Source organism: Oncorhynchus tshawytscha, linkage group LG03 (genome assembly GCF_018296145.1).
Source record: "Oncorhynchus tshawytscha isolate Ot180627B linkage group LG03, Otsh_v2.0, whole genome shotgun sequence".
Lineage (NCBI taxonomy): Eukaryota > Metazoa > Chordata > Actinopteri > Salmoniformes > Salmonidae > Oncorhynchus > Oncorhynchus tshawytscha.
In genome coordinates, this window is record NC_056431.1 from 16,208,869 (window position 1) to 16,218,004 (window position 9,136).

Here is a 9,136-nt window from a genome sequence, read left to right on the forward strand (position 1 = left end):
GTGGACACCAGGAAGAGTAGCTGCTGCATGTGCAATAGCTAGTGATCCTAATGAACTAAACTATTACATGATCTATCACAAGAAGCTGAACAAAGGTCCAAATCATAAACTCCTTTACTGATCTACTGTCTATTTTCTCTGTCTGACCAGCTGCGTTCAGGTGGATGGATGTGTCGGCAGCCCCTGGGGGAGTGTGACCTCCCAGAGCACTGCACTGGTACCTCTCCCTACTGCCCCCCCAACGTGTTCCTGCAGAACGGCGAGCCCTGCGAGGAAGGCTCCTCCTACTGTTACAGCGGTGTCTGCGCCAGCCTCAACACACAGTGCCAGATGTTGTGGGGACCTAGTGAGTTGCACTATTGGTCAAATGTTCTGGACCCAATAACATTGGGATTGATACCACTGTGGGGAGCTAGTGGCTAGTTATTTTGAACTGAAACGTTGATTTTTTTTTACTTCACCTGTGGAAACAGAGGCAACATACTCTTAAAGAAAGCACAAATATATTTCCCTTGGTTGACTAATTGACTAAGGGGTTGACTGATCTTGAACCCAGAACCAAATCAACTACTTGATTTCATGAGGGGTTGACAGCGGTTGGTTGAGTTAACAGTGGTTGAACTGGACACCACCCTAGAAGCAAGCCTCTGAACGCCATCTAAACAGCTTTCTCCTACTTACCTAGAAGTACTGTATGTGGGGTTACTGCCAGCATATACAAGAGTAATTCCACTAAAGAGGACCTATGGGATAAATAAACATCCTGAACTTCAGAGGCAGATCACATACACAATGTGTGGAAGTATCGTTCAGCAATGCACGTGGCATGAATACAAATAGCACAGTTCCATTTTCTTTTTAATTTAACCTAAAAGACAACTGATCAATATTTAGCTTACCCATCCTCCAACAATTAACATGAAAAAGACATATTTTAAAGAAACTGTTCAGCTGAAAAAGATATCCAGCCATGGAGACCGTTAGCAGAGTGAGACACATAAAACTAATATTAAATGAACCGATTACACATTAATACGCTATGGGCACAACATTCATGTTGTAGCAAATTTAATCAAAGCTTGCTCGCTCACTGTTGGGCGGGGTGAAAAAGAAAATCTTACCATAGTTAACTTAGCTAAGTATATAGGCTACTTAGAGTTAAACAGGCAATGCATGACATTTATTGGCATGTTGTTCCTTCATAGTTTTTACAGGATACTGCAAAGGGTGTGATTGTGAATGTTACCAATTCAGCAAGCATCATCATTTGATTTGTCTTTGTATTAGTTACTCTTAAGGAAAAGAAAAGTCACCTCTGAGTAATGTGCTGCTATATTGAATCGCTCGCAACATTTTATAATAATGATACAATTTCAGATCACTTACCGTTGCCTTCTGTTAAAGTGAATGGGATAAGCAGTTTATTTTTTCCAGTAGCACACCCAAAGGATAGTGGTTTGTAGAATGCACTGCCTACCCTGACTGCACATCACTGGAAAAACAATGGGCAAATTTGTTTTGCATGGCCCGGTCCCCTAGGAGTGTGCTCATTTTCAACCATTCCATTGGTCCTAAAGACAATTCTCCACCCACGCAAAACAAACTCGACCAATGCAAGAACACTAGTCGACTCCTACTGATCTGTTGAGGGTGAGGCTATTAAATCAGGGATGGATGAAATTGCCCTCATGTCATTAATTATATTTAGCCTACAGCGCCCCGGCTTTTAGGAGCGCGCCAGTCAACATGCATTCTCAGTTGCACTTCAATCAATAATGCAAAAGATGAATGGGTGATTTGAGTGCATGTGATGTCAGGTTGGCATTTCACCTCCAGAAAAGCATTAAACAGAACCTGATGGAAATAGCGATAAGGTTACAGTGATCTGTGTAAACTACCAATGTAGACACTAACACTTGAAGAGGAAATATTACATTTATTGAATGTAAGAATGATAGTCAGAAATCAAGAGCAACTCTCCAGTAATATGAAATAGCAAAGAGTCCTACTTCATGAATTAGTAAGCACTACATTCATCAGGACAGAACCATCACCAGGACACATGACTGTTCACATTGATAACAAAACATCGGAAACATTCGCAATGGCATCACACTTCCTAGGGTGAGGTGTATGGTATTGTTCTGCCTCAAGGAGAGTACGGTGGAGCCGGGGTGTCAGAGTCTTCAACACTGCTCAGTAAGGCCACGTCACTGTCGCTCAGGGAGGCCTGGCTGGCTCCGGTGGGGTCAGTACCAGACTCTACCACCACCTTGACCCAATGACAAGGTGCAGGAAAAGGAAGGATGAAGTGAGGAACTAGCACAGACTGGCATCATCTCCAACTGACCAGTCAACATGACCCATATACACTTCACGATTCTGGGGATTTGAAAGGACTGGATTGATACGTCTAAGCAATATGGTGTGAACTACCAGAGGACTAGGTGGAGCTATTCAGTTATTGTTGGTACCTAGGAGTTTACAAGAGGGGGAGTCAAGAATTGTAGCAATGTTCTGTTAAACAGGCAAAATTGTTCATGCCCTGTAGCATTTGAGCTACTGTAAGACTGTACTTTAAAAAATGTAATAAAAAGTACAGCTGCAGCACTTTCTGCTTGCTCAGACTATTAACATGATGTAAGCGATGACTGCAGCGTTCTCAAGCTTACCATTCCCCGGCCACAGCTCAGGCTGTAGTACCCACGGAGGTGAATGGATTTCCCAGAGAAGACGCAGACAGTGAGAGCCACACAGAGCTCCATCACCGTCAGGACCAGTAGAAGGCCCTTCATTCAAGACTGTCTGATGCACACAGAGGTAAAACAAGAGGAATAGGTGTCAAGGGTTGGGCTAACGTTTTGCATTGTAACTTTAGAAGGTTTTTCAGGTTTCGCATCCTGGTAAAACAATAGCAACGGTATCTCGTAAATACATAACATGTTTAATAAGCCTGCAAAGACTCATTTCTCTAGCTCCTTGCAGCCTTTAATAAACTGTTTGGAAACACAAGACTGCTGAGGGGAGAATAGATCATTGTAATTTCCAGAACGGTGCAAATGCAATGGCATAAAACACACAGAAACAACGTGTGTGATGTATTTGATACCATTCCAATTATTCTGCTCCAGCCATTACTACAAGCCCATCCTCCCCAATTAAGGTGCCAACAACCTCGTGTTTGAAAGGTTACTTAGTTCTCTGAAGTCGGTATAACATAATGCATACTGCAAAAGTACATGAACCAAGTCACTTCCATAAATACTTACATATAGTGTCCTAACCATAATTGTGCATTCCTTTATCCTGTTCTGGTTGGAATTGGAAGTATAGTTGTTGTCAGTGTCGGTGCAGAAACCATCTTCATGTTTCACAGTCAGAAGCATACAAATATAGGCAACCCCAGCCAGAGCCACAAGAACACTGACAACATTCACAGCCAGAGTCCCTTTAATCTGACAGGGTGAGAAATGGAGGAGGGGAAACGGAACAACCATTGCATGACAATGTTAGTTTGTGTTTAAAAAATATATGGACATAGGAAATCTATTAACTGTTCCAATTGGTTAGTTTTGGGTTTGTGTTTTATCCTGTTTTACTTCCTAATAGCAAAGATTTAATTTCTGATATACATCTCAATTTATAAATCTAATAAAGTAAACTTGAAGTGCACACTGCTATTAACCACAGTCACATTGAATGACTTACCAGACTCAAACGTGTTCCTTTCCGGGCAGCCTTCAGTGAGAGATCCAGAGAGGACAAACTGGAGAGTGTGAGCAACAGGAAAGAAAGACACTTTAGACCATTGGCATATGAAGCTAAGGTGATGCTGACCAATCAACTGCCACATCCAATGTCACCTACTGTAGAGGTCTACACTTTATAGATAAACACAAGTTCTGCCGTCTCCTGTGGGTGTGGGATGCCCTTTGGTCATGAGTGCTGATCTGAAGTCAGTTATCCTTCTTGTTCACCTACTTTTCTAGGTTACAATAGTACTACTGTAAGATAGATGACAGCAGATTCACTCTGAGGAAACATCTCTGTGTTGGATATTACTTGCCTCCTTGGGACCAAGAACTTACAGCAACTCCCATGAAGAGTGGGAACTGGTCATACAGGATAGGGGTGAGAAGAGCAGACAGGTTCACCACCATGCACACCAATCCAAGGACGATCTGAACAATCTGAGACAACAGTAATTCGGGGAACATTGAGTAACAATAGTGGTAATGGTAAATAATAGTGGTTCACAGTTTAGCCTAGAAGTTCTCTTCTAAATCAAATTGCCCTCAAAGGATGTTAAATATAGATCTTTACAATAGCACAGCCAATGATTGAATCTAAAGGCAAATGGTTGGAATGAGCACTGAAGACAAAGGACAGTAATATTCTGTTCTCACCCCCAAGAGATTGTGGCTGAAGCTGCAGGAACACCCTTGTCATCTCTGACACTTTAGTGGTAGGCAGTGGCACAGCAGGGGGCACACTCTGGATCTGGGGAGTGACATTCAGAAGTGGCACTGAAGCCTTGCCATTCTCCGCCAAGTGGAAAACTTGTGACACTACCACAATTCCATTTGCAGTGGTGATAGAGGTGGACATGGTCGATGATCCTTGTGTGGGTGGTTGACTTCAACAAACACCTGCAAAGAAAACTACACACTGAAAGCTTGATACTTTAATACAGCTGCAGACATTTTGTCATTGTTAGTTATGACATTAAAGATAACCTAAGTCTTCTCTAGGTTGTCCTTGGTATAGAAATAACAATTCAACACTAGCATTTTGAAGAACAAAATTGAGGTTTGAAGAGTAAAATGTAGGTGTACTTCAAATGACCAAAAACAGCGGTAACTAGCACAGAATGGGCCTTTCTTAGGTCTCGCAAACGGGATTTGATCACAATGAGACTAACGTCATTGACAGGTTAAGTAAATCAATACAATATTGACAACACTCAATGATTAAAATATATGATTGTTTTTTCAAGACACATTTGAGTTGCACTTGAAAATCTGTGTTTTGTATTTCAATGGAAATTGAATGTAAAACTATGGAAGCTGGCACATTATTACAGTTATTAGGCCTCCAGCTGTTAACACAAATCGCCTAATCAACATTCATTTAGCCAACATTTGTAACAATTCAAATTTGACAATTTACCACTTGTCCAGGTTCGGGAACAGCTAATGTACAAACACGGAAGTACTAGGCTATAATCTAGGATCCTTTTACAACGTTTACAGAGCCCTGTTGCGTCTGCTCTTTCATATCATATGCCGCGTTCAAAACAATTGGAAACTCGGAAATATCTGAATTCAGTCCGTTCATGACAACTGGGACTTCTGGGAAAAAAACGTTTGGACTGTCAATCAACTCGGAATTCAAAGTCGGAAGCTGGAGCATCTTTCTTGAGCTGCAACTTTCCGACTTGAAGATCACTGACGTCATGATTTGACCTAGTTTTTTCCGACTTCCCTGTTGGCTTGAAAGCACCAATATCACAGTTTATAAACTCAAGAGACCGCGATATTTCTGGGAACGCTTGCTTAAACAGACACACCCTCTCCCCTCAAATTTAGTCGACACTTCTGATAACGTTTCATGACGTCTGACGAGACGCAGGGTATGGAGGATATAGTTTATCAATCGAGGTTGCGACACCAGGAATAAAGTGTATCGAATTCGGGGAGCATTTTCTACCAAATGAACCTACTCGCCGATGTATCGAATCCCAACACTGCTGCTGTATTTAGCCTTGAATCGTTTTTAATGATTTATTTTTCTTACGGTGACTGAAAGTTGAAAAGTATCGGGATTCATCCGACAATCCTCGTTCCTCTCAGCCTGTAAATCTGTCATCATCATCCATAACTTTTTATATGAAAACCTGTCTCTTTTTGTCAAACCGCTCACCCTCTTCAGGATTCGAATTTATAGAAGGGTAGACGAAATGTGTTAAGCCTAAACACCACAGGAGTTAAATAGTGTTTATCTCAAATAAGATACATGAATTAATTTATAAACGCTATATCAAGTTCACATCGAAAAGGTAATGTTTGCGAAATTGTTTTGATTGTAAATCAAGGAAGTATTTGAAGACACAGAATTGGAGGAAAACGTGAGAACGACAAATATACTCTTAATTGTTTGAAATCAGTGCACAAGGCACACAAGCAGGACAATTAAATCGTTTATACAATGGAGCATTCAAAGACTGACATTAATTGATCAAAATGTAATTAGAGAATTCAGCTTTTGTGCCCTTAGTGAATTAAGGGTAGAAAACTTGACACCACAGAGGGGCAAACAACTGAACACAAATAATTACAATTATAATTAACTGAAAATGGAGAGCAACTGATCGCTGGCTCCATCAGGATGCCCAGCTCGTAAGGAGCAGAGGACGGGGCTGACTAAGTGTCAGCCGGGCATAGGTGTCGGGCACGGACAGAGGCCCAGCCGGGCACAGGTGTCGAGGGCACGGACAGAGACCCAGCCGGGCACAGGTGTGGAGATCATGAACTGAGGCCCAGCAAGGCACAGGTGTCGAGGGCACGGACAGAAGCCCAGCCAGGCACAGGTGTGGAGATCATGAACAGAGGCCCAGCCGGGCACAGGCGTGGCGTTCATAAACAGAGGCCCAGCAGGGCACAGGTGTCAAGGCCACGGACAGAGAACCAGCTGGTGGTGGAGTAGCCCGTACAGGAGCGGAGGACTGATGCTGTTAGAGGTGTGAAATGGATGCTGGATGGTGGGACTCCTACAGTCATCTGATTGGCAGCATGTTTTTTTGCATCACTCTTCATCAATTCCACCAAATACCCAGCATACCACAAAGCATTTTCAACAACCTACTTGAAGGTCTGCTTCTTCTAAAGGCTGAATTGCATCTCATGTTGACCCAACAAATGTGCCTTGTTGCTGGGTTGCCAACGCTGAGCAGTACAGCCCCCCTGGCCAAATTTATCCAGAGATGTATCCCTGGTGTACTCTCTTTTAGAACTATGTCTGCTGAAATGCCAAGCATCATTACTGTCAAATCAAATTTTATTCACCATATATACAGAATACAGCGGGGTGTAAACAGTACAATGAAATGCTTGCTTGCAAGCTACCTCTCAACATAGCCTTTATCATACAGCATGTCTTGGGGGTATGACATTTGTGTGTCTTTCTCATTCATCATTATTCACATTTTATCAGGACTATCTGTAATTATGGTAGCATCCACATTAATATAGAAGTGTTTAGAAACATTCTATTCTTATTTACAATAAGTGACTCCAAAATGACACAATACATTATTTGTCAGTAATTTCTATTTAAATTCTATCTATTTCTACAAAATAATCTGAAACACAACCAAAACAAAGAGCAAATATTTGTAGAGTCACAAGCTTGAAGTAAACATTGCGTGCTAGGAATATGGGACCAAATACTAAACTTTTGACTACTTAAATACACATAAGTGAATTTTCCCAATACTTTTGGTTCCTCTTAAATGGGGGGACTATGTAGAAAAGGTGTTGTAATAAAAAGTGCTGTAATATGGATGAAAATACCTTCAAATTAAAGCTGACAGCCAAAGCTAATTCACACTTTAAAAATAACATTTATGGTCCATGGACTAAGGACTAACGTTAGCCCGAACAGGAACGTAGGACAGGGAACTGACGAGCACGGGTGTGGAGGATAGAGGCCCAGGGGGTGGAGTAGCCCATACAGGAGTGGAGGACAGGGGACTGACTGATGCAGCTGTGGACTGGATGCTGGTAGAGGGGATGGGAGTAGGATGAAAGGTGCCAACAAGAGGCAGGGCTGTCTCCAGCACTGGAACTGTCAGGACCTAAAATTCCACAAGCTCAACAAAGCCCTCATCATCCTCCCCTTGGACATCAGGATCACCTGTCACCAGTTCTGCAATGGCAGCCTTATAATCCTGCAGCACCAAACCAGTTAGATAGAAGAGGTACTCCAAATTAGTTCTGAGAATACACCCCGGACTGAGAATGGAATAATTCTATTATAACATTTCACAACGAGAAATGTGTTGCTGTGTTGCTGTTTGTAAAAGCTGCATTAGATTATTAATTACATTAAAAGTATATTGTCATTACCAGTGTTTTTGCATGGAAAAGTATAAGGAACCATATGTTCCACAGAACAGAATTCATCCTATTTCTTTAGACTTGAGAAATTTCACTCTATAAATAACACTATCCATAAGTTAAACATTGATGGTGTTATTACAGATGACCAAAAATAAATCGCTAAATACTGTAGCAATTTTTACAGAAAATTGTATAGCTCAACGTACTGTCAGGAATCCACAGATATGTTTTTTTAAACTCACTGAATAATGTTCACTTTATCAGTGATGTAGAATCTAAACAGTGTGATGAACCCATCAAAGTTGAAGAGATTAGTCTTTCAAACATCGAAAGAACAATAAATCACCAGGTGTTGATGGAATTACATCAGAATTTTACAAATTATTTTCTGAACAAGTAGCTCCCTTCCTATTTGAAGTCTTTTTTAGAGAGTATTAAAAACAATGTTCTCCCTCCTACAATGAGTCAGGGGTTAATAACACTGATACCTAAGCCTAAAAAAGAAGTGCTGCTCATCGATAACTGGCGTCAAATTTGTCTTCTTAATAATGACTATAAGATATTAGCCTCACTACTTGCAAAAATAATTAAAGAAGTCCTGGATGAAATCATTGATGAAACACAGTCTGGCTTCATGAGGAACAGACATATTTCTAACAATGTCAGACTAGTATTAGACATGTTTGACTACTCAGACCTAATAACCGAGGATAGCTTCATATTATTTTTTAGATTTTTATAAAGAATTCGACACAGTAGAGCACCACTCCCTTGAGAGACTTGGCTTTGGGGGTTTTTCTGTAAGGCTATTAAGACTCTCTATGCAAATGGTAACAGCTCTATCAAATTGAAATATGGCACCTCACCTAGATTTGAGTTAAAGAGGAATTAGGTTGTTCTATCTCTCCATACCAGTTTTTATTAATCACCCAACTTCTTGCAAATTGGTCCTGTACAAGGTCCTGTACAATTGGTCCTGTAAATAATGGTCCTGTACAAGGTATTTCCATAGCTGG

General features: G+C 41.1%; 1 long non-coding RNA gene across 2 annotated transcripts; it reads right to left on the bottom strand.

Annotated features, from left to right (window-relative positions):
* Nucleotides 1-1,927: 1,927 nt before the first annotated feature.
* On the bottom strand, nt 1,928-5,554 carry LOC112244929. 2 transcript variants are annotated; one of them, XR_002952662.2, is made up of 6 exons: nt 5,170-5,554; nt 4,407-4,649; nt 3,709-4,190; nt 3,270-3,455; nt 2,673-2,805; nt 1,928-2,272 (listed from the first exon to the last, which is right to left on the bottom strand). It is a non-coding gene; the product is annotated as an uncharacterized LOC112244929 (long non-coding RNA). The 2 variants fall into 2 exon arrangements; XR_002952661.2 differs by having other exon boundaries at nt 4,407-5,553.
* Between the last annotated feature and the right edge of the window lie 3,582 nt (nt 5,555-9,136).